At 43.3% G+C, this 23,062-nt stretch overlaps 1 protein-coding gene across 9 annotated transcripts in view; it reads left to right on the top strand.

The window, feature by feature from the left end:
- The window catches only part of rgmb (repulsive guidance molecule BMP co-receptor b), a 262,214-nt gene that overhangs the window by 82,325 nt on the left and 156,827 nt on the right, over positions 1-23,062 (top strand). For 8 of the 9 annotated variants that reach the window (XM_085987971.1, XM_085987980.1, XM_085987933.1 and 5 more), the window contains one exon: positions 20,847-20,899. The gene's annotated coding sequence lies outside the window, so the exon portion shown is untranslated. Of the gene's footprint in view, positions 1-553; positions 635-20,846; positions 20,900-23,062 lie in introns of all 9 variants that reach the window. The other variant, XM_085987951.1, reaches the window with a different exon arrangement.

Here is a 23,062-nt window from a genome sequence, read left to right as displayed (position 1 = left end):
GCAGGGAGCGGGGTGGGGGCTGGGGATGAGGCGGCCAGGTAAGAGACTGGGAGGACTGGAAGACATGAGTCTGAGACTATGAATGGATATTTGGAGTTGACGCTGGAAGCAGAGTTCTGGTGGTTAGCAGAAGAGTACTTGTTTAAGAATTGGCCTGTTTTTAACCAATACAATTGAGTGAACTAAGATCTTGCTATGGTATTGTTGACACCTGTGAATATCAGCATCATAACTGGAGTAATTAACTGCCCTATTCTATTCTCAGAAACTGTTCTTTCCAGATTCCTGTAAGAAAGAACAAACTTGAAAAGAGAAAAATGCATTGCCCATGTTGCAATTTTTGTAGGTTAATTACTTTATAAAGTTGTATTATTGCTCTGATGTCCTAGAGCTTTGACCATATCATTGCAAAGCAGCTATAATTACCTTCAGTGTGAAATTTTGAGCAGAATTAAAAACTTGCATTTATATAGCGTCTTTTGTAATCAGGCATCTGGACTACTTTTTAGTGTTTATATTTTTTTATTTGATGGCTTGTTCTGTTTAAATTTAGTGGAACTGGAAGCTTGGAAAGGACTGTTTTTAGCTCTGTTACCTGATTGGGAGATTAAAAATGATCAGAACAACCAAATCTGTAAGTATCAGCAACTTGAGTTATATGAAACATGGATTTGAGGGCTGGATTTCAAGGATTCGGGGTGACATGTGGCCCCAGGACCCACCCCTGGTAATTAAAAAAATTCATGCTCTTAGCGTGGAGCTTTCCCAGCTGGGAACGTATATTGGGAATTTGGGCACATGTTCCCACAAATTTTCATAAATGTTAACACAGATTTGTTACATTATCCCTGCTGTTTCTTGGCGTAACCATATACCATAATATTATCTTTATTGTGGAGACATAAATTATATTATTAAACTAGTGGACAATAGTAACGTCTTCAGGTGCCATATGCACAGGCTCGTTCTTGTTACACTAAGCTTTTTACACGATTAAGCATATGCTGCCATGGATTCCTCAAGGTTAAGGAATGTGGCTTTGAACCTGATGGAGAATTAGTGAATTGTTTTCCTTCTTGTGCTCTTGGCAGAAGGTATGCATTTCCAGTTGATTTATGTAGCGTATGGTGGGGAAGGGACAAGATGACAATTCGTACTCCTCTTTCCCACATTGTATGAATACCAAGTCACATATAAAAGGCCAAAACTTTGCATATGCCAAAGATGTGTGATTCTTCATCTACATCCAGAAATGAAACTCGACAGAGGTGGTTATATTGCACCGTTGGAAGCTGAGCACCTTCAGAAATAGCCAAACGTATTTGCTCCCAGAAAACAGAAAAAATGAATTTGGTTTAGTTTTCAGTTTTCTGGGAATTTGAGTGGAGGAAAAGTGAAAGCCAGTGGGTTTCTAGGCTTCTGAATCTTGGATCCAAGAGTGCATCAAGCAATGGCACAATGATGTACATGACATTAGCATGCTGTTGCATGATGCTTACTGTGATGATATATGCATATACCATTAAATTCGCAGCTATTTTAGCAGACCAGTAAAATTCATGATGTGATTTATTTTTTGCATTTCCTCAAAGGTTTGTAACTTCAGTAAAAAAACTTGCACTTGTGTAGTGCTTTCTCACCTTCCTCTTGTGTGGTGCTTTCTCACCTTCCTCTTGTGTAGTGCTTTCTCACCTTTCTCTTGTGTAGTGCTTTCTTACCTTTCTCTTGTGTGGTGCTTTCTCACCTTCCTCTTGTGTGGTGCTTTCTCACCTTTCTCTTGTGTAGTGCTTTCTCACCTTTCTCTTGTGTAGTGCTTTCTTACCTTTCTCTTGTGTGGTGCTTTCTCACCTTCCTCTTGTGTGGTGCTTTCTCACCTTTCTCTTGTGTAGTGCTTTCTCACCTTTCTCATGTGTAGTGCTTTCTTACCTTTCTCATGTGTAGTGCTTTCTCACCTTTCTCTTGTGTGGTGCTTTCTCACCTTCCTCTTGTGTGGTGCTTTCTCACCTTCCTCTTGTGTAGTGCTTTCTCACCTTCCTCATGTGTAGTGCTTTCTTACCTTTCTCTTGTGTAGTGCTTTCTCATGTTTAGATATGTGAAGAGAAAAAGATTAGTGAAGTCAAGCGTAGGTCCCTTACAGTCAGAATCGGGGGAATTTATAATGGGAAACAAGGAAATGGCAGACCAACTAAATGCATACTTTGGTTCTGTCTTCACAAAGGAGGACACAAATAACCTCCCAGAGATGCCGGGGAACATAGGGTCTGATGAAAGCGAGGAACTGAAAGAAATCAGTATTTGTAGGAAAATGGTGTTAGGAAAATTGATGGGACTGAAGGCCGATAAATCCCCAGGGCCTGATGGTCTACATCCCAGGGTACTTAAGGAAGTGGCCCTAGAGATAGTAGATGCACTACTGATCATCTTCCAGAACTCGATAGACTCTGGAACGGTACCCATGGATTGGAGGGTAGCTAATGTTACCCCACTATTCAAAAAAGATGGTAGAGGAAAAAGCGGGGAATTATAGACCGGTAAGCCTGACATCGGTAGTGGGGAAAATGCTAGAGTCTATTATAAAAGATGTAATAGCAGAGCACTTGGAAAGCAGTGACAGGATCGGACAAAGTCAACATGGATTTACAAAAGGTAAATCATGCTTGACTAATCTACTGGAATTTTTTGAGGATGTAACTGGTAAAATAGATAAGGGAGAACCAGTGGATGTGGTGTATTTGGACTTTCAGAAGGCTTTCGATAAGGTCCCACACAAGAGATTAGCTTGCAAAATTAAGGCACATGGGATTGGGGGCAAGGTATTGACTTGGATAGAGAACTGGTTGGCGGACAGAAAGCAAAGAGTTGGAATAAACGGGTCGTTTTCTGAGTGGCAGGCAGTGACTAGTGGGGTACCGCAAGGATCGGTCCTAGGACCCCAGCTGTTCACAATATATATTAATGATCTGGACGAGGGAATTGGATGTAATATCTCCAAATTTGCAGACGACACAAAGCTGGGCGGGAGGGTAAGCTGCGAGGAGGATGTCGGGAAACTCCAGTACGATTTGGACAGGTTGGGTGATTGGGCAGTAACATGGCAAATGCACTATAATGTGGATAAATGTGAGGTTATCCACTTTGGTGGCAAAAACAGGAAGGCAGATTATTATTTGAATGGCAATAGATTGGGAGAAGGGGAAGTGCAAAGAGACCTGGGTGTCCTTGTGCACCAGTCGCTGAAGGTAAGCATGCAGGTGCAGCAGGCGGTTAAGAAGGCAAATGGTATGTTGGCCTTCGTAGCAAGAGGGTTCGAGTACAGGAAAAAGGATGTCTTGCTACAGTTGTACAGGGCCTTGGTGAGACCGCACCTTGAGTATTGTGTGCAGTTTTGGTCACCATACCTGAGGGAGGACGTTCTTGCCATGGAGGGAGTGCAGCGAAGATTCACCAGGCTGATACCTGGGATGGCAGGAATGACGTATGAGGAGAGATTGTGTCGATTGGGCTTATACTCACTGGAGTTGAGAAGATTGAGAGGGGATCTCATCGAAACCTATAAAATTCTGTCAGGTCTGGACAGACTAGATGCAGGAAGGATATTTCTGAAGACTGGGGAGTCCAGAGCCAGGGGTCATAGTCTAAGGATAAGGGGTAAGCCATTTAGGACTGAAATGAGGAGGAATTTCTTCACCCAGAGAGTGGTGAACCTGTGGAATTCTCTGCCACAGAGGGCGGTGGAGGCCAGTTCATTAAATATATTCGAGAAAGAGTTGGATATGTTTCTTGAGGCTGAAGGGATCAAGGGATATGGGGAAAAGGCAGGGACAGGGTACTGAATTTGGATCATCAGCCATGATCACATTGAATGGCAGAGCAGGCTCGAAGGGCCGAATGGCCTACTCCTGCTCCTATCTTCTATGTTTCTATGTAGTGCTTTCTCACCTTTCTCTTGTGTAGTGCTTTCTCACCTTTCTCTTGTGTAGTGCTTTCTCACCTTTCTCTTGTGTAGTGCTTTCTCACCTTCCTCTTGTGTAGTGCTTTCTCACCTTCCTCTTGTGTAGTGCTTTCTCACCTTCCTCTTGTGTAGTGCTTTCTCACCTTCCTCTTGTGTAGTGCTTTCTCACCTTTCTCTTGTGTAGTGCTTTCTCACCTTCCTCTTGTGTAGTGCTTTCTCACCTTTCTCTTGTGTGGTGCTTTCTCACCTTTCTCTTGTGTAGTGCTTTCTCACCTTTCTCTTGTGTGGTGCTTTCTCACCTTCCTCTTGTGTAGTGCTTTCTCACCTTCCTCTTCTGTAGTGCTTTCTCACCTTTCTCTTGTGTAGTGCTTTCTCACCATTCTCTTGTGTAGTGCTTTCTCACCTTTCTCTTGTGTGGTGCTTTCTCACCTTTCTCTTGTGTGGTGCTTTCTCACCTTTCTCTTGTGCAGTGCTTTCTCACCTTTCTCACCTTTCTCATGTGTAGTGCTTTCTCACCTTTCTCTTGTGTGGTGCTTTCTCACCTTTCTCTTGTGTGGTGCTTTCTCACCTTTCTCACCTTTCTCATGTGTAGTGCTTTCTCACCTTTCTCTTGTGTGGTGCTTTCTCACCTTTCTCTTGTGTGGTGCTTTCTCACCTTTCGTGTACTGCTTTCTCACCTTTCTCATGTGTAGTGCTTTCTCACCTTTCTCTTGTGTAGTGCTTTCTCACCTTTCTCTTGTGTAGTGCTTTCTCCCCTTTCTCATGTGTAGTGCTTTCTCACCTTTCTCTTGTGTAGTGCTTTCTCACCTTTCTCTTGTGTAGTGCTTTCTCACCTTTCTCTTGTGTGGTGCTTTCTCGCCTTTCTCTTGTGTGGTGCTTTCTCACCTTTCTCTTCTGTAGTGCTTTCTCACCTTTCTCTTGTGTAGCGCTTTCTCACCTTCCTCTTGTGTAGTGCTTTCTCACCTTTCTCTTGTGTAGTGCTTTCTCACCTTTCTCTTGTGTAGTGCTTTCTCACCTTTCTCTTGTGTGGTGCTTTCTCACCTTCCTCTTGTGTGGTGCTTTCTCACCTTCCTCTTGTGTAGTGCTTTCTCACCTTCCTCTTGTGTAGTGCTTTCTCACCTTTCTCTTGTGTAGTGCTTTCTCACCTTTCTCTTGTGTGGTGCTTTCTCACCTTTCTCTTGTGTGGTGCTTTCTCACCTTTCTCTTGTGCAGTGCTTTCTCACCTTTCTCTTGTGTAGTGCTTTCTCACCTTTCTCTTGTGTAGTGCTTTCTCACCTTTCTCTTGTGCAGTGCTTTCTCACCTTTCTCTTGTGTAGTGCTTTCTCACCTTTCTCTTGTGTAGTGCTTTCTCACCTTTCTCTTGTGTAGTGCTTTCTCACTTTTCTCTTGTGTGGTGCTTTCTCACCTTTCTCTTGTGTGGTGCTTTCTCACCTTTCTCGTGTGCAGTGCTTTCTCGCCTTTCTCTTGTGTGGTGCTTTCTCACCTTTCTCTTGTGTAGTGCTTACTCACCTTTCTCATGTGTAGTGCTTTCTCACCTTTCTCATGTGTAGTGCTTTCTCACCTTTCTCTTCTGTAGTGCTTTCTCACCTTTCTCTTGTGTAGTGCTTTCTCATGTGTAGTGCTTTCTCACCTTTCTCTTGTGTGGTGCTTTCTCACCTTTCTCTTGTGTAGTGCTTTCTCACCTTTCTCATGTGTAGTGCTTTCTCACCTTTCTCATGTGTAGTGCTTTCTCAACTTTCTCTTGTGTAGTGCTTTTTCACCTTTCTCGTGTAGTGCTTTCTCACCTTTCTCGTGTAGTGCTTTCTCATGTGTAGTGCTTTCTCACCTTCCTCTTGTTTAGTGCTTTCTCACCTTTCTCTTGTGTGGCGCTTTCTCACCTTTCTCTTGTGTGGTGCTTTCTCACCTTTCTCTTGTGTAGTGCTTTCTCATCTTTCTCTTGTGTAGTGCTTTCTCACCTTATGTGCAGTGCTTTCTCACCTTTGTCTTGTGTAGTGCTTTCTCATGTGTAGTGCTTTCTCACCTTTCTCATGTGTAGTGCTTTCTCAGCCTTCTCTTGTGTCGTGCTTTCTCATGTGTAGTGCTTTCTCACCTTTCTCTTGTCTGGTGCTTTCTCACCTTTCTCTTGTGTAGTGCTTTCTCACCTTTCTCTTGTGTAGTGCTTTCTCACTTTTCTCTTGTGTGGAGCTTTCTCACCTTTCTCTTGTCTGGTGCTTTCTCACCTTTCTCTTGTGTGGTGCTTTCTCACCTTTCTCGTGTGTAGTGCTTTCTCACCTTTCTCTTGTGTAGTGCTTTCTCACCTTTCTCTTGTGTACTGCTTTCTCACCTTTCTCTTGTGTCGTGCTTTCTCACTTTTCTCTTGTGTGGTGCTTTCTCACCTTTCTCGTGTGTAGTGCTTTCTCACCTTTCTCTTGTGTAGTGCTTACTCACCTTTCTCATGTGTAGTGCTTTCTCACCTTTCTCGTGGACTGCTTTCTCACCTTCCTCTTGTGTGGTGCTTTCTCACCTTTCTCTTCTGTAGTGCTTTCTCACCTTCCTCTTGTGTAGTGCTTTCTCATGTGTAGTGCTTTCTCACCTTTCTCTTGTGTGGTGCTTTCTCACCTTTCTCTTGTCTAGTGCTTTCTCACCTTTCTCTTGTGTAGTGCTTTCTCACCTTTCTCTTGTGTAGTGCTTTCTCACCTTTCTCTTGTGTAGTGCTTTCTCACCTTTCTCTTGTGTAGTGCTTTCTCACCTTTCTCTTGTGTGGTGCTTTCTCACCTTTCTCTTGTGTAGTGCTTTCTCACCTTTCTCTTGTGTACTGCTTTCTCACCTTTCTCTTGTGTAGTGCTTTCTCACCTTTCTCTTGTGTGGTGCTTTCTCACCTTCCTCTTGTGTAGTGCTTTCTCACCTTTCTCACCTTTCTCATGTGTAGTGCTTTCTCACCTTTCTCATGTGTAGTGCTTTCTCACCTTTCTCTTGTGTAGTGCTTTCTCACCTTTCTCTTGTGTACTGCTTTCTCACCTTTCTCTTGTGTAGTGCTTTCTCACTTTTCTCTTGTGTGGTGCTTTCTCACCTTTCTCGTGTGTAGTGCTTTCTCACCTTTCTCTTGTGTAGCGCTTTCTCGCCTTTCTCTTGTGTGGTGCTTTCTCACCTTTCTCTTGTGTAGTGCTTACTCACCTTTCTCATGTGTAGTGCTTTCTCACCTTTCTCATGTGTAGTGCTTTCTCACCTTCCTCTTGTGTGGTGCTTTCTCACCTTTCTCTTCTGTAGTGCTTTCTCACCTTTCTCTTGTGTGGTGCTTTCTCACCTTTCTCTTGTGTAGTGCTTTCTCACCTTCCTCTTGTGTTGTGCTTTCTCACCTTTCTCTTGTGTAGTGCTTTCTCACCTTTCTCATGTGTAGTGCTTTCTCACCTTTCTCTTGTGTAGTGCTTTTTCACCTTTCTCGTGTGTAGTGCTTTCTCACCATTCTCTTGTATAGTGCTTTCTCACCTTTCTCTTGTGTGGTGCTTTCTCACCTTTCTCTTGTGTAGTGCGTTCTCACCTTTCTCTTGTGTAGTGCTTTCTCATGTGTAGTGCTTTCTCACCTTTCTCATGTGTAGTGCTTTCTCACCTTTCTCTTGTGTAGTGCTTTCTCACCTTCCTCTTCTGTAGTGCTTTCTCACCTTTCTCTTGTGTGGTGCTTTCTCACCTTCCTCTTGTGTAGTGCTTTCTCACCTTTCTCTTGTGTAGTGCTTTCTCACCTTTCTCTTGTGTTGTGCTTTCTCACCTTTCTCTTGTGTAGTGCTTTCTCACCTTCCTCTTGTGTAGTGCTTTCTCGTGTGTAGTGCTTTCTCACCTTTCTCTTGTGTAGTGCTTTCTCGCCTTTCTCTTGTGTGGTGCTTTCTCTCCTTTCTCTTGTGTAGTGCTTACTCACCTTTCTCATGTGTAGTGCTTTCTCACCTTTCTCATGTGTAGTGCTTTTTCACCTTCCTCTTGTGTGGTGCTTTCTCACCTTTCTCTTCTGTAGTGCTTTCTCACCTTTCTCTTGGGTAGTGCTTTCTCACCTTTCTCTTGTGTAGTGCTTTCTCACCTTTCTCATGTGTAGTGCTTTCTCACCTTTCTCTTGTGTAGTGCATTCTCATGTGTAGTGCTTTCTCACCTTTCTCTTGTGTGGTGCTTTCTCACCTTTCTCTTGTGTAGTGCTTTCTCACCTTTCTCTTGTGTAGTGCTTTCTCACCTTTCTCTTGTGTAGTGCTTTCTCACCTTTCTCTTGTGTAGTGCTTTCTCACCTTTCTCTTGTGTAGTGCTTTCTCACCTTTCTCTTGTGTGGTGCTTTCTCACCTTTCTCTTGTGTAGTGCTTTCTCACCTTTCTCTTGTGTACTGCTTTCTCACCTTTCTCTTGTGTAGTGCTTTCTCACCTTTCTCTTGTGTGGTGCTTTCTCACCTTTCTCTTGTGTAGTGCTTTCTCACCTTTCTCACCTTTCTCATGTGTTGTGCTTTCTCACCTTTCTCATGTGTAGTGCTTTCTCACCTTTCTCTTGTGTCGTGCTTTCTCACCTTTCTCTTGTGTACTGCTTTCTCACCTTTCTCTTGTGTAGTGCTTTCTCACTTTTCTCTTGTGTGGTGCTTTCTCACCTTTCTCGTGTGTAGTGCTTTCTCACCTTTCTCTTGTGTAGCGCTTTCTCGCCTTTCTCTTGTGTGGTGCTTTCTCACCTTTCTCTTGTGTGGTGCTTACTCACCTTTCTCATGTGTAGTGCTTTCTCACCTTTCTCATGTGTAGTGCTTTCTCACCTTCCTCTTGTGTGGTGCTTTCTCACCTTTCTCTTCTGTAGTGCTTTCTCACCTTTCTCTTGTGTGGTGCTTTCTCACCTTTCTCTTGTGTAGTGCTTTCTCACCTTCCTCCTGTGTTGTGCTTTCTCACCTTTCTCATGTGTCGTGCTTTCTCACCTTTCTCATGTGTAGTGCTTTCTCAACTTTCTCATGTGTCGTGCTTTCTCACCTTTTGTGTAGTGCTTTCTCACCTTTCTCTTGTGTAGTGCTTTCTCACCTTTCTCTTGTGTAGTGCTTTCTCACCTTTCTCTTGTGTAGTGCTTTCTCACCTTTCTCGTGTGTAGTGCTTTCTCAGCATTCTCTTGTGTAGTGCTTTCTCACCTTTCTCTTGTGTGGTGCTTTCTCACCTTTCTCTTGTGTAGTGCTTTCTCACCTTCCTCTTGTGTGGTGCTTTCTCACCTTTCTCATGTGTAGTGCTTTCTCAACTTTCTCATGTGTAGTGCTTTCTCACCTTTTGTGTAGTGCTTTCTCACCTTTCTCTTGTGTAGTGCTTTCTCACCTTTGTCTTGTGTAGTGCTTTTTCACCTTTCTCGTGTAGTGCTTTCTCATGTGTAGTGCTTTCCCACCTTTCTCTTGTGTGGTGCTTTCTCACCTTTCTCGTGTACTGCTTTCTCACCTTCCTCTTGTGTGGTGCTTTCTCACCTTTCTCTTCTGTAGTGCTTTCTCACCTTCCTCTTGTGTAGTGCTTTCTCATGTGTAGTGCTTTCTCACCTTTCTCTTGTGTGGTGCTTTCTCACCTTTCTCTTGTCTAGTGCTTTCTCACCTTTCTCTTGTGTAGTGCTTTCTCACCTTTCTCTTGTGTAGTGCTTTCTCACCTTTCTCTTGTGTAGTGCTTTCTCACCTTTCTCTTGTGTAGTGCTTTCTCACCTTTCTCTTGTGTGGTGCTTTCTCACCTTTCTCTTGTGTAGTGCTTTCTCACCTTTCTCTTGTGTACTGCTTTCTCACCTTTCTCTTGTGTGGTGCTTTCTCACCTTTCTCTTGTGTGGTGCTTTCTCACCTTCCTCTTGTGTAGTGCTTTCTCACCTTTCTCACCTTCCTCTTGTGTGGTGCTTTCTCACCTTTCTCATGTGTAGTGCTTTCTCAACTTTCTCATGTGTAGTGCTTTCTCACCTTTTGTGTAGTGCTTTCTCACCTTTCTCTTGTGTAGTGCTTTCTCACCTTTGTCTTGTGTAGTGCTTTTTCACCTTTCTCGTGTAGTGCTTTCTCATGTGTAGTGCTTTCCCACCTTTCTCTTGTGTGGTGCTTTCTCACCTTTCTCTTGTGTGGTGCTTTCTCACCTTTCTCTTGTGTAGTGCTTTCTCACCTTTCTCTTGTGTAGTGCTTTCTCACCTTTCTCTTGTGTACTGCTTTCTCACCTTTCTCGTGTGTAGTGCTTTCTCACCATTCTCTTGTGTAGTGCTTTTTCACCTTTCTCGTGTAGTGCTTTCTCATGTGTAGTGCTTTCCCACCTTTCTCTTGTGTGGTGCTTTCTCACCTTTCTCTTGTGTGGTGCTTTCTCACCTTTCTCTTGTGTAGTGCTTTCTCACCTTTCTCTTGTGTTGTGCTTTCTCACCTTTCTCATGTGTAGTGCTTTCTCACCTTTCTCATGTGTAGTGCTTTCTCATCTTTCTCTTGTGCAGTGCTTTCTCACCTTTCTCTTGTGTTGTGCTTTCTCACCTTTCTCATGTGTCGTGCTTTCTCACCTTTCTCTTGTGTAGTGCTTTCTCATATGTGGTGCTTTCTCACCTTTCTCTTGTGTAGTGCTTTCTCACCTTCCTCTTCTGTAGTGCTTTCTCACCTTTCTCATGTGTAGTGCTTTCTCGTGTGTAGTGCTTTCTCACCTTCCTCTTGTGTGGTGCTTTCTCACCTTTTTCTTCTGTAGTGCTTTCTCACCTTTCTCATGTGTAGTGCTTTCTCACCTTTCTCTTGTGTAGTGCTTTCTCATGTGTAGTGCTTTCTCACCTTTCTCATGTGTAGTGCTTTCTCACCTTTCTCTTGTGTAGTGCTTTCTCACCTTCCTCTTCTGTAGTGCTTTCTCACCTTTCTCTTGTGTGGTGCTTTCTCACCTTCCTCTTGTGTAGTGCTTTCTCACCTTTCTCTTGTGTTGTGCTTTCTCACCTTTCTCTTGTGTAATGCTTTCTCACCTTTCTCTTGTGTAGTGCTTTCTCACCTTCCTCTTGTGTAGTGCTTTCTCATGTGTAGTGCTTTCTCACCTTTCTCTTGTGTACTGCTTTCTCACCTTTCTCTTGCGTAGTGCTTTGTCACTTTTCTCTTGTGTGGTGCTTTCTCACCTTTCTCGTGTGTAGTGCTTTCTCACCTTTCTCTTGTGTAGTGCTTTCTCGCCTTTCTCTTGTGTGGTGCTTTCTCACCTTTCTCATGTGTAGTGCTTTCTCACCTTTCTCTTGTGTAGTGCTTTTTCACCTTCCTCTTGTGTGGTGCTTTCTCACCTTTCTCTTCTGTAGTGCTTTCTCACCTTTCTCATGTGTAGTGCTTTCTCACCTTTCTCATGTGTAGTGCTTTCTCACCTTTCTCATGTGTAGTGCTTTCTCACCTTTCTCTTGGGTAGTGCTTTCTCACCTTTCTCTTGTGTAGTGCTTTCTCACCTTTCTCATGTGTAGTGCTTTCTCACCTTTCTCTTGTGTAGTGCTTTCTCACCTTTCTCTTGTGTAGTGCTTTCTCACCTTTCTCTTGTGTAGTGCTTTCTCACCTTTCTCTTGTGTAGTGCTTTCTCACCTTTCTCTTGTGTAGTGCTTTCTCACCTTTCTCATGTGTAGTGCTTTCTCACCTTTCTCTTGTGTAGAGCTTTCTCATGTGTAGTGCTTTCTCACCTTTCTCTTGTGTAGTGCTTTCTCACCTTTCTCTTGTGTAGTGCTTTCTCACCTTTCTCTTGTGTAGTGCTTTCTCACCTTTCTCTTGTGTAGTGCTTTCTCTCCTTTCTCTTGTGTAGTGCTTACTCACCTTTCTCGTGTAGTGCTTTCTCACCTTTCTCATGTGTAGTGCTTTTTCACCTTCCTCTTGTGTGGTGCTTTCTCACCTTTCTCTTCTGTAGTGCTTTCTCACCTTTTTCTTGGGTAGTGCTTTCTCACCTTTCTCTTGTGTAGTGCTTTCTCACCTTTCTCATGTGTAGTGCTTTCTCACCTTTCTCTTGTGCAGTGCATTCTCATGTGTAGTGCTTTCTCACCTTTCTCTTGTGTAGTGCTTTCTCACCTTTCTCTTGTGTAGTGCTTTCTCACCTTTCTCTTGTGTAGTGCTTTCTCACCTTTCTCTTGTGTAGTGCTTTCTCACCTTTCTCTTGTGTGGTGCTTTCTCACCTTTCTCTTGTGTAGTGCTTTCTCACCTTTCTCACCTTTCTCATGTGTTGTGCTTTCTCACCTTTCTCATGTGTAGTGCTTTCTCACCTTTCTCTTGTGTAGTGCTTTCTCACCTTTCTCTTGTGTACTGCTTTCTCACCTTTCTCTTGTGTAGTGCTTTCTCACTTTTCTCTTGTGTGGTGCTTTCTCACCTTTCTCGTGTGTAGTGCTTTCTCACCTTTCTCTTGTGTAGCGCTTTCTCGCCTTTCTCTTGTGTGGTGCTTTCTCACCTTTCTCTTGTGTGGTGCTTACTCACCTTTCTCATGTGTAGTGCTTTCTCACCTTTCTCATGTGTAGTGCTTTCTCACCTTCCTCTTGTGTGGTGCTTTCTCACCTTTCTCTTCTGTAGTGCTTTCTCACCTTTCTCTTGTGTGGTGCTTTCTCACCTTTCTCTTGTGTAGTGCTTTCTCACCTTCCTCCTGTGTTGTGCTTTCTCACCTTTCTCATGTGTAGTGCTTTCTCACCTTTCTCATGTGTAGTGCTTTCTCAACTTTCTCATGTGTAGTGCTTTCTCACCTTTTGTGTAGTGCTTTCTCACCTTTCTCTTGTGTAGTGCTTTCTCACCTTTCTCTTGTGTAGTGCTTTCTCACCTTTCTCTTGTGTAGTGCTTTCTCACCTTTCTCGTGTGTAGTGCTTTCTCACCATTCTCTTGTGTAGTGCTTTCTCACCTTTCTCTTGTGTGGTGCTTTCTCACCTTTCTCTTGTGTAGTGCTTTCTCACCTTCCTCTTGTGTGGTGCTTTCTCACCTTTCTCATGTGTAGTGCTTTCTCAACTTTCTCATGTGTAGTGCTTTCTCACCTTTTGTGTAGTGCTTTCTCACCTTTCTCTTGTGTAGTGCTTTCTCACCTTTCTCTTGTGTAGTGCTTTCTCACCTTTGTCTTGTGTAGTGCTTTTTCACCTTTCTCGTGCAGTGCTTTCTCATGTGTAGTGCTTTCCCACCTTTCTCTTGTGTGGTGCTTTCTCACCTTTCTCGTGTACTGCTTTCTCACCTTCCTCTTGTGTGGTGCTTTCTCACCTTTCTCTTCTGTAGTGCTTTCTCACCTTCCTCTTGTGTAGTGCTTTCTCATGTGTAGTGCTTTCTCACCTTTCTCTTGTGTGGTGCTTTCTCACCTTTCTCTTGTCGAGTGCTTTCTCACCTTTCTCTTGTGTAGTGCTTTCTCACCTTTCTCTTGTGTAGTGCTTTCTCACCTTTCTCTTGTGTGGTGCTTTCTCACCTTTCTCTTGTGTAGTGCTTTCTCACCTTTCTCTTGTGTACTGCTTTCTCACCTTTCTCTTGTGTGGTGCTTTCTCACCTTTCTCTTGTGTGGTGCTTTCTCACCTTCCTCTTGTGTAGTGCTTTCTCACCTTTCTCACCTTCCTCTTGTGTGGTGCTTTCTCACCTTTCTCATGTGTAGTGCTTTCTCAACTTTCTCATGTGTAGTGCTTTCTCACCTTTTGTGTAGTGCTTTCTCACCTTTCTCTTGTGTAGTGCTTTTTCACCTTTCTCGTGTAGTGCTTTCTCATGTGTAGTGCTTTCCCACCTTTCTCTTGTGTGGTGCTTTCTCACCTTTCTCTTGTGTGGTGCTTTCTCACCTTTCTCTTGTGTAGTGCTTTCTCACCTTTCTCTTGTGTAGTGCTTTCTCACCTTTCTCTTGTGTACTGCTTTCTCACCTTTCTCGTGTGTAGTGCTTTCTCACCATTCTCTTGTGTAGTGCTTTCTCACCTTTCTCTTGTGTGGTGCTTTCTCACCTTTCTCTTGTGTAGTGCTTTCTCACCTTCCTCTTGTGTAGTGCTTTCTCACCTTTCTCGTGTGTAGTGCTTTCTCACCTTTCTCTTGTGTCGTGCTTTCTCACCTTTCTCTTGTGTTGTGCTTTCTCACCTTTCTCATGTGTAGTGCTTTCTCACCTTTCTCATCTGTAGTGCTTTCTCATCTTTCTCTTGTGCAGTGCTTTCTCACCTTTCTCTTGTGTTGTGCTTTCTCACCTTTCTCATGTGTCGTGCTTTCTCACCTTTCTCTTGTGTAGTGCTTTCTCATATGTGGTGCTTTCTCACCTTTCTCTTGTGTAGTGCTTTCTCACCTTCCTCTTCTGTAGTGCTTTCTCACCTTTCTCATGTGTAGTGCTTTCTCGTGTGTAGTGCTTTCTCACCTTCCTCTTGTGTGGTGCTTTCTCACCTTTCTCTTGTGTAGTGCTTTCTCATGTGTAGTGCTTTCTCACCTTTCTCATGTGTAGTGCTTTCTCACCTTTCTCTTGTGTAGTGCTTTCTCACCTTCCTCTTCTGTAGTGCTTTCTCACCTTTCTCTTGTGTGGTGCTTTCTCACCTTCCTCTTGTGTAGTGCTTTCTCACCTTTCTCTTGTGTTGTGCTTTCTCACCTTTCTCTTGTGTAATGCTTTCTCACCTTTCTCTTGTGTAGTGCTTTCTCACCTTCCTCTTGTGTAGTGCTTTCTCATGTGTAGTGCTTTCTCACCTTTCTCTTGTGTACTGCTTTCTCACCTTTCTCTTGCGTAGTGCTTTGTCACTTTTCTCTTGTGTGGTGCTTTCTCACCTTTCTCGTGTAGTGCTTTCTCACCTTTCTCTTGTGTAGTGCTTTCTCGCCTTTCTCTTGTGTGGTGCTTTCTCACCTTTCTCATGTGTAGTGCTTTCTCACCTTTCTCTTGTGTAGTGCTTTTTCACCTTCCTCTTGTGTGGTGCTTTCTCACCTTTCTCTTCTGTAGTGCTTTCTCACCTTTCTCATGTGTAGTGCTTTCTCACCTTTCTCATGTGTAGTGCTTTCTCACCTTTCTCTTGGGTAGTGCTTTCTCACCTTTCTCTTGTGTAGTGCTTTCTCACCTTTCTCATGTGTAGTGCTTTCTCACCTTTCTCTTGTGTAGTGCTTTCTCATGTGTAGTGCTTTCTCACCTTTCTCTTGTGTAGTGCTTTCTCACCTTTCTCTTGTGTAGTGCTTTCTCACCTTTCTCTTGTGTAGTGCTTTCTCACCTTTCTCTTGTGTCGTGCTTTCTCACCTTTCTCTTGTGTGGTGCTTTCTCACCTTTCTCTTGTGTAGTGCTTTCTCACCTTTCTCTTGTGTACTGCTTTCTCACCTTTCTCTTGTGTAGTGCTTTCTCACTTTTCTCTTGTGTGGTGCTTTCTCACCTTTCTCGTGTGTAGTGCTTTCTCACCTTTCTCTTGTGTCGTGCTTTCTCGCCTTTCTCTTGTGTGGTGCTTTCTCACCTTTCTCTTGTGTAGTGCTTACTCACCTTTCTCATGTGTAGTGCTTTCTCACCTTTCTCTTGTGTAGTGCTTTCTCACCTTCCTCTTGTGTAGTGCTTTCTCACCTTTCTCTTGTGTAGTGCTTACTCACCTTTCTCTTGTGTAGTGCTTTCTCACCTTCCTCTTGTGTAGTGCTTTCTCACCTTTCTCTTGTGTAGTGCTTACTCACCTTTCTCTTGTGTAGTGCTTTCTCACCTTTCTCTTGTGTGGTGCTTTCTCACCTTTCTCTTGTGTGGTGCTTTCTCACCTTTCTCTTGTGTGATGCTTTCTCACCTTTCTCTTGTGTAGTGCTTTCTCACCTTTCTCTTGTGTAGTGCTTTCTCACCTTTCTCTTGTGTAGTGCTTTCTCACCTTTCTCTTGTGTAGTGCTTTCTCACCTTTCTCTTGTGTACTGCTTTCTCACCTTTCTCGTGTGTAGTGCTTTCTCACCATTCTCTTGTGTAGTGCTTTCTCACCTTTCTCTTGTGTTGTGCTTTCTCACCTTTCTCTTGTGTAGTGGTTTCTCACCTTCCTCTTGTGTAGTGCTTTCTCACCTTTCTCATGTGTAGTGCTTTCTCAACTTTCTCATGTGTCGTGCTTTCTCACCTTTTGTGTCGTGCTTTCTCACCTTTTGTGTAGTGCTTTCTCACCTTTCTCTTGTGTAGTGCTTTCTCACCTTTGTCTTGTGTAGTGCTTTTTCACCTTTCTCGTGTCGTGCTTTCTCATGTGTAGTGCTTTCCCAACTTTCTCTTGTGTGGTGCTTTCTCACCTTTCTCTTGTGTGGTGCTTTCTCACCTTTCTCTTGTGTGGTGCTTTCTCACCTTTCTCTTGTGTAGTGCTTTCTCACCTTTCTCTTGTGTAGTGCTTTCTCACCTTTCTCTTGTGTACTGCTTTCTCACCCTTCTCATGTGTAGTGCTTTCTCACCTTTCTCATGTGTAGTGCTTTCTCATCTTTCTCTTGTGTAGTGCTTTCTCACCTTTCTCTTGTGTTGTGCTTTCTCACCTTTCTCATGTGTAGTGCTTTCTCACCTTTCTCTTCTGTAGTGCTTCCTCACCTTCCTCTTCTGTAGTGCTTTCTCACCTTCCTCTTGTGTAGTGCTTTCTCACCTTTCTCTTGTGTAGTGCTTTCTCACCTTTCTCTTGTGTAGTGCTTTCTCATGTGTAGTGCTTTCTCACCTTTTCTCTTGTGTACTGCTTTCTCACCTTTCTCTTGTGTAGTGCTTTCTCACCTTTCTCTTGTGTGATGCTTTCTCAACTTTCTCTTGTGTAGTGCTTTCTCACCTTTCTCTTGTGTAGTGCTTTCTCACCTTTCTCATGTGTAGTGCTTTCTCACCTTTCTCATGTGTAGTGCTTTCTCACCTTCCTCTTGTGTGGTGCTTTCTCACCTTTCTCTTCTGTAGTGCTTTCTCACCTTTCTCTTGTGTAGTGCTATCTCATGTGTAGTGCTTTCTCACCTTTCTCTTCTGTAGTGCTTTCTCACCTTTCTCTTGTGTAGTGCTATCTCACCTTTCTCTTGTGTGGTGCTTTCTCACCTTTCTCATGTGTCGTGCTTTCTCACCTTTCTCGTGTAGTGCTTTCTCACCTTTCTCTTGTGTGGTGCTTTCTCACCTTTCTCTTCTGTAGTGCTTTCTCACCTTTCTCTTGTGTAGTGCTTTCTCATGTGTGGTGCTTTCTCACCTTTCTCTTGTGTAGTGCTTTCTCACCTTTCTCATGTGTCGTGCTTTCTCACTTTTCTCTTGTGTAGTGCTTTCTCACCTTTCTCTTGTGTAGTGCTTTCTCATGTGTAGTGCTTTCTCACCTTTCTCTTGTGTAGTGCTTTCTCACCTTTCTCTTGTGTAGTGCTTTCTCACCTTTCTCGTGTCGTGCTTTCTCGTGTCGTGCTTTCTCACCTTTCTCTTGTGTACTGCTTTCTCACCTTTCTCTTGTGTAGTGCTTTCTCATGTGTCGTGCTTTCTCACCTTTCTCTTGTGTGGTGCTTTCTCACCTTTCTCTTATGTAGTGCTTTCTCACCTTTCTCATGTGTAGTGCTTTCTCACCTTTCTCTTGTGTGGTGCTTTGTCACCTTTCTCATGTGTAGTGCTTTCTCACCTTTCTCTTGTGTGGTGCTTTCTCACCTTCCTCTTGTGTGGTGCTTTCTCACCTTTCTCTTGTGTGGTGCTTTCTCACCTTTCTCATCTGTAGTGCTTTCTCACCTTTCTCTTGTGTAGTGCTTTCTCACCTTTCTCTTGTGTGGTGCTTTCTCACCTTTCTCTTGTGTAGTGCTTTCTCACCTTTCTCTTGTGTAGTGCTTTCTCACCTTTCTCTTGTGTAGTGCTTTCTCACCTTTCTCTTGTGTAGTGCTTTCTCACCTTATGTGTAGTGCTTTCTCACCTTTCTCTTGTGTAGTGCTTTCTCACCTTTCTCTTGTGTAGTGCTTTCTCACCTTCCTCTTGTGTGGTGCTTTCTCACCTTCCTCTTGTGTGGTGCTTTCGCACCTTTCTCGTGTAGTGCTTTCTCACCTTTCTCTTGTGTGGTGCTTTCTCACCTTCCTCTTGTGTGGTGCTTTCGCACTTTTCTCTTGTGTAGTGCTTTCTCACCTTTTTCATGTGTGGTGCTTTCTCACCTTCCTCTTGTGTAGTGCTTTCTCACCTTCCTCTTGTGTAGTGTTTTCTCACCTTCCTCTTGTGTTGTGCTTTCTCACCTTTCTCTTGTGTGGTGCTTTCTCACCTTTCTCTTGTGTGGTGCTTTCTCACCTTCCTCTTGTGTGGTGCTTTCTCACCTTTCTCTAGTGTAGTGCTTTCTCACCTTTCTCTTGTGTGGTGCTTTCTCACCTTTCTCTTGTGTAGTGCTTTCTCACCTTTCTCTTGTGTAGTGCTTTCTCACCTTTCTCTTGTGTAGTGCTTTCTCACCTTTCTCTTGTGTAGTGCTTTCTGACCTTTCTCATGTGTTGTGCTTTCTCACCTTTCTCTTGTGTAGTGCTTTCTCACCTTTCTCTTGTGTAGTGCTTTCTCACCTTTCTCTTGTGTAGTGCTTTCTCACCTTATGTGTAGTGCTTTCTCACCTTTCTCTTGTGTAGTGCTTTCTCACCTTTCTCTTGTGTAGTGCTTTCTCACCTTCCTCTTGTGTGGTGCTTTCTCACCTTCCTCTTGTGTGGTGCTTTCGCACCTTTCTCTTGTGTAGTGCTTTCTCACCTTTCTCTTGTGTGGTGCTTTCTCACCTTCCTCTTGTGTGGTGCTTTCTCACCTTTCTCTTGTGTAGTGCTTTCTCACCTTTTTCATGTGTGGTGCTTTCTCACCTTCCTCTTGTGTAGTGCTTTCTCACCTTCCTCTTGTGTAGTGTTTTCTCACCTTCCTCTTGTGTTGTGCTTTCTCACCTTTCTCTTGTGTAGTGCTTTCTCACCTTTCTCTTGTGTAGTGGTTTCTCACCTTTCTCATGTATTTCTTTGTGGGGATGGGGAGGCTTTACGGCATCTGTTTGGGTTCGAAGTGATTCCAAGATGACACATCTGGTAAGGGAAGTTCAGAACTAAGTCCACCCTCTGTGGCAGACTCGGTAATCTGAAAGCTAAATCACAATAATTCAGGGCACTGTTGATGATTGACGAGCCAAACTAATGGAACCTAAAGGGATAGCCTTGTCATTGAGGGCTGTGATGTTCCCACTTGGCTCCCAATAACTTTGCAAACCAGTGCCTTAATGGATAGTATGGTCCTAGCTGGCCAAGCAGCAAGGAGCTTACCAGTACACTGTACTGGTTAGCTGTGTGGTTTCAACCAGTTAAATTCCAGTAACAACCTCTGCACACACTGGAGCCACTAAATATTGGCTCTGACAGTCTGACCCAAATTTTTTGGATAAGTGGGGTGTCTTCTAGGGTGAGAGTGTGCACTCTGTGTTGGGCAAACAGAAATTCTGCTGTTGTAGATTTCTCAGGAGATTGGTTCATATACTTCTAAACATGACTTCCACATCCATCTGATACCGACTGGCCCAAAAGAAAAACATTTCTCAAACGTCTCAAAACGTTTCACATACTATGAATTGTTTTGAAGTGCAATCATCATTGTTATATAGGCAAATGTGGTAATATTTGCTCTCTGCAAGTTCGCACAACTAGCAATGAAATGCATGACAGTGTTGGCGAGGAAGAAAATTTGGCCACGAGAACTACGCTTTGAATAGTGCGGTGGGAACTTTAGTGTAGACTTGAACCACTGGAATAGACAGATATAATAGACACCTCCAAAAAAAACTCTGAGCATTGCAATGGAGTGTCAGCCTAGATTTTTGTGTCAGCCGTGGCTCAGTGGGCAGCACTCTCACCTCTGAGTCAGAAGATTGTAGGATCAAGTCCCACTCCAGAGATTTGACCATAAAAATCTAGGCTGACAGTCCAGTGCAGTACTGAGGGAGCGCTGCACTGTCAGAGATGCCGTCTTTTGGATGAGACTTTAAACCGAGGTCCTGTCTGCCCTGTCAGTTGGACATGAAAGATCCATGGCACTATTTCAAAGAAGAGTAGGAGAGTTATCCCCAGTGTCCTGGCCAATATTTAATCAACATCTGTTTGTAGGACCTTGCTGTGCGCAAATTGGCTGCCGCGTTTCCTATGTTACAACAGTGACTATATTTCAAGAGTACTTCATTGGCTGTAAAGCGATTTGGGACGACCTGAGTTCGTGAAAGGCTCTATTTAAATGCAAGCCTTTCTATCGTTCAAGTTTTGTAATGGAGCTTGAACCCATAATCTTGGAGGCGGGAGCCCTACCAGCTAAACTAAGCCATTTGCCTACAGATTAATGGTTACTTTAAATAAAGGTTATTAATTGTGTAAATGCAGTTAGAGACATTTCAGCATGAAAAATGCCAATGAAGTATAAATATTATCATTTGTGTCCTCTTCTCTGTGGTCATTGGTTCTAGTTGTTCAGGCATACCAATGAGAAAGGTCTCGGGTTTGATCCTCAGTTAATACTAAATTAGCTGATTTCAGCTGGTGTGGTGATACAGTTGGCCTCAGTGTCTCTGGCTTCAGAAGAAGGAAAATTTGTTAATGCTCCTAGTTCTGATAACTGTCTGGTGACCACTGTTAGAACTGTATGTGTGTGGACATTGGGTGAAGATGGGATTGGACTTCTGTGATGCCCCCCCAAAAGGTCAAGTTGTTTGCTAACACTCGTGTCTAGGCTCACTTGGGTGAGATACAAATTTGTGATGCCCATGGAACCGTACCCCAATGAAGAGTCACATGGTGGAGGGGATCAGAGAAAATTCACAGGGAAAAAAAGTTCCCCTTGTCCCAGACATTGGTATGTTTCACATTGTAAAGCAGTATTGTGGAAATATATTTGACAAAAGCTAGACTCAGTTAGTGGCTTTATAAAGTTGTAAGCCTACAATAAACAGGAGGCAGGGAAGGAGAGAGCACTCAATTTACAGTACAGCACTTGATGACCCATCATACATTATTTTGATCTGAAAAACTAATTCAGTGTGGCCCAAATGAAATGTTCCTGCCTATGGCTGTGATGGTTTTTTGGTGTGTGTTTTAGAAACCTACTAATTCTACCTAATTTTTCTGTTTTTTTTCAAGCTTGAGCTTCTACAAACTTGCTGCTCCTCACAGAAGTGCCAGTAAAGGTTTAGGTAAGAATGATGTAAACCTTTTATCAATATTGGATGTTTGCTTGTTCTAAATGGGGATATTAAGGCTAGACCGTTCAAGCTGAAGGCTAATACTATGGGCTGGGCACTTCAGTCGTTCTGCTATTCTCCACTATAGTACAGTTGAAGTCTATTTATTCATATTACATCACATTTTTAATGCAGGGAGTTGGGCTGTTAGGAGCTCTCCATTACTACCGACGCAATGAAATAGATGACTGGCTGATACTTGATGTTTTACAGCTCGTTTTGCGGCTATCCTCAGTTAGACTTGAATGTATTGTGCTCAGTCAATTGAAAATGCTGTTGTTAATGTCTTTAATAGGAGCCATGCTTTTGGACTGGTTGAAAAATTTCTGACAAAGTGTGCGCATGAAACTTGGGCAATGAATTGTGAAATAACTCATGCTGTACATATTCTAGAACGCTTCTGGTTCCCATATTTGGATCTTTATAATATGTGTGTGTGTGTATATATATGTAAAAGATAAAGAATTTTGATGTAAGATGATCAACCTTATATGAGAAAACTAATTCAGAGTGGCCCAAATGAAATGGTTCTGCCTATGGCTGCGAAATCAAATAGGAAATTCAGAAGGAACTTCTTTACCCAGAGAATGGTGAGAATGTGGAACTCGCTACCACAGGGAGTGGTTGAGGCGAATAGTATAGATGCATTTAAGGGGAGGCTAGATAAGCATATGAGGGAAAAAGGAATAGAGGGTTATGCTGATAAAGTTAGATGAGGAAAGACGGGAAGAGGCTCGAGTGGAGCATAAATGCTGGCATGGACTGGTTGGGCCGAATGGCCTGTTTCTGTGCTGTATATCCTATGTAATCCTATATAAAAAGCCTGAGTAATCCTGTCAGGAGGGATTGTATCATGTTAGAAGAAAGTAAAACTTCAAATCTTGTTCCTTGTTGACTCCGTGTAAACTGAAAGGAAAATTCAACAACTGAAACAGATATTTCTTGTTGATATAGTCTATCAATAAGTTTATCAATTAGATTGGGGAAGTTATCAACAGGTGTTGAAAGTCCCTGATGTTGCCAAATTAAATTAGCAAATAAGCCACTTTCTGTATCATATAGAGTTATTCATTTAAATTAGTTGATAAAATACAAAAACTGCTCAGCATTAAATTAATACTGAATACTTTCCATGAAATCTACATTGAATTGAAATGGTAATGTTATACAAACAAACAGTTGATCTCAGACTTTGCTCCCAGTGCTACTCAATTGGACTATTGCCTTGTAATTACTCTCAGGTATCCATTGTTCTGCATGAATTGATTTGATTATTTATGTGTTACTATATTGAACCTTTCATGTGTCCTGCAGCTTTAAAAAAGGTCGCCCTTCTGTCCTGAGATATATTTGCTGTTAATTTGCAATGTTCACATTGGGTAAAGTAGAATTAAAAGGAGTATCTGAAAAATACTTTTTTTGTCATTGGCAGGGATTAAGGTGAGCTGGCACGGTCCAATCCTCTGACCTGTTCTTGTATGTTAATGCAGGTTCCCAGTAGCCAGCAGCTGTGCACACCTTCCAGTGCAGAACAGGCCAGCAAGAGGAAAAGCTGCCACCTGGGAAAACTGGGGGGATCAACTGAGTGGGCTGGAACAAGCTGGTGCATGTGATGTTGCAGCAAAGGCCGGGGGTTGGGGGGAGGGGAGAGAAGACGATTGAAGGGGCTACAGCAAGGGCGGAAAGGAAAACAGGAAAATGGAACAAAGAGAGTGCAGGGAAACATGCTAATCTGAGTGTAGCAAAGTGGGAGCCAGGACAGAAGGTGACATAGTAGGCAAAAGTGCCCAAGTTTGACAGCCAGATTTTGGAACAGAAAAGTGCTTGTGGAGAGGCCTGGATGTGTGGAAAGTAGTGAAGCAGAGATCCCTTGTCAGAGAGCCTGAGCTCTGGGTGTGGTGGAAATGCAGAGAAGTCCAAACTTTTATAGGAGCTGCCCAGCAAAGGAATGCCTTGAATGCCTGGCAACAGAGAGAAAGTGAGACCTGCATCTCCCAAACCCGCGACCTCTACCACCTGGAAGGATAAAAGCAGCAGACATATGGGAACACCACCACCTCCAAGTTCTGCTCCAAGTCACACACCATCCTGATGTGGAAATATATTGTTGTTCCT

The sequence above is a fragment of the Somniosus microcephalus genome, chromosome 1, assembly GCF_052327205.1.
Source record: "Somniosus microcephalus isolate GS21.2 chromosome 1, FLI_Smic_1.0, whole genome shotgun sequence".
Lineage (NCBI taxonomy): Eukaryota > Metazoa > Chordata > Chondrichthyes > Squaliformes > Somniosidae > Somniosus > Somniosus microcephalus.
Note: the sequence above shows the minus strand (reverse complement) of the source record. Positions and strands in the feature narration are given on the sequence as shown.